This window comes from Bos taurus, chromosome 15 (genome assembly GCF_002263795.3).
Source record: "Bos taurus isolate L1 Dominette 01449 registration number 42190680 breed Hereford chromosome 15, ARS-UCD2.0, whole genome shotgun sequence".
In the NCBI taxonomy this organism is placed as follows: Eukaryota; Metazoa; Chordata; class Mammalia; order Artiodactyla; family Bovidae; genus Bos; species Bos taurus.
In genome coordinates this window covers 14516506-14518080 of record NC_037342.1, presented here as the reverse complement: position 1 = coordinate 14518080, position 1575 = coordinate 14516506, and positions in this window count along the sequence as shown.

Here is a 1575-nt window from a genome sequence, read left to right as displayed (position 1 = left end):
AGGAAGACCTGGCTCTGGAGTTGTTTGGACATGAGGACCCAGATCAGGAGCACACAACTGTGGATGTTAGCTTTGAGAGGCATTGCAGACACCCAACAGAGATGATGTTATTAGACAGTCTAGAAATCAGGAGTGAGGTCCAGACTGTTGCTATAAGTTTGGGAGTCAGTACCTTATAGATAATATTATAGATAATGTTTAGTGAACTTAAGAAATGAAAAAAATTATATGTATTTATGAAAAAGGGTGATGTTCTGGAAGTCATGTGTCTGTATGCAGATTTTTTTTTTCTTTTAAAAAAATGGTTTTATCCTAGTAGCTCCTTTCTTAATGTTATCTTTAGTCAATATCTATAATTTATCATACTTTCTGCAATAACTTAATTACCTGGTTGTTTCTAGATTATGAGCTCCTGAGAATGAAGATCTATCTTGCATCTTTGTAGCAACTGCCACAGTGCCTGGCATCTAGTACATAAAAGATGTTTATAATTTAATAGGAAATTCACTCCTCTGAAATGAAATTACCTCTACAATAAGATGACAGCCATTGAGATTCTCAATTAATTCAAAATTAGCAATAACTCAGACATAATTCTAGTTACTAAGATCTTTAGATGATGTGGCATTATCAAGGACTCTTAGCCACCAACATGTGCTGTGGTGAATCCTACAATGAAAGGGATATCATTCTTGCCTTGACTGCAACCATAGAGTCTCAGCTTTTATGTGTTTCACATATTGGGACTCCTGATAAGATTTTACTTGATAAAAGAAAATTAGTTCTATGGTTAAAACCTATGAAGTCATGAATCAATCCCAGTAGTCTGTTGCCATCTGACTCATCAAAAGATGTGCCTGAAAACTGAAAAGCACAGTCTTCCTGTTATCTTTAAAAAGTTTTAGTTGATTAAGTAAAAATTGAGTTAGTGCATGTTGGTAGCTAAGAGTCCTTGATAATGCCACATCATCTAAAGATCTTAGTAACTAGAATTATGTCTGAGTTATTGCTAATTTTGAATTAATTGAGACTCTCAATGACTGTCATCTTACTGTGCAGGTATTTTCCTTTCAGAGGAGTGAATTTCCTATTAAATTATAAACATCTTTTATGTACTAGATGCCAGGCACTGTGCCAGTTGCTACAAAGATGCAAGATAGATCTTCATTCGCAGGAGCTCACAACCTAGAAGAAACAACCAGATAATTAAGTTATTGCAGAAAGTATGATAAATTACAGCTATTCACTAATGACAACATTAAGAAGGGAGCTACTAAGATACTTAGCTACTAAGATTTTTTAAAGAAAAAAATCTACATACAAAGACACATGACTTCCAGAACATCACCCTTTATCTTTAGTTACGGAGTTGGGGATTGAAATGTACACACTGCCATATTTAAAATGGATAACCAACAAGGACCTACTGTGTAGCACAGGGAACTCTGCTCAGGATTAGGTAACAACCTAATAAGGAAAAGAATTTGAAAAAGAATAGATACATGTGCTGTAGTGAATCCTACAATGAAAGGGATATCATTCTTGCCTTGACTACAACCAAAGAGTCTCAGCTTT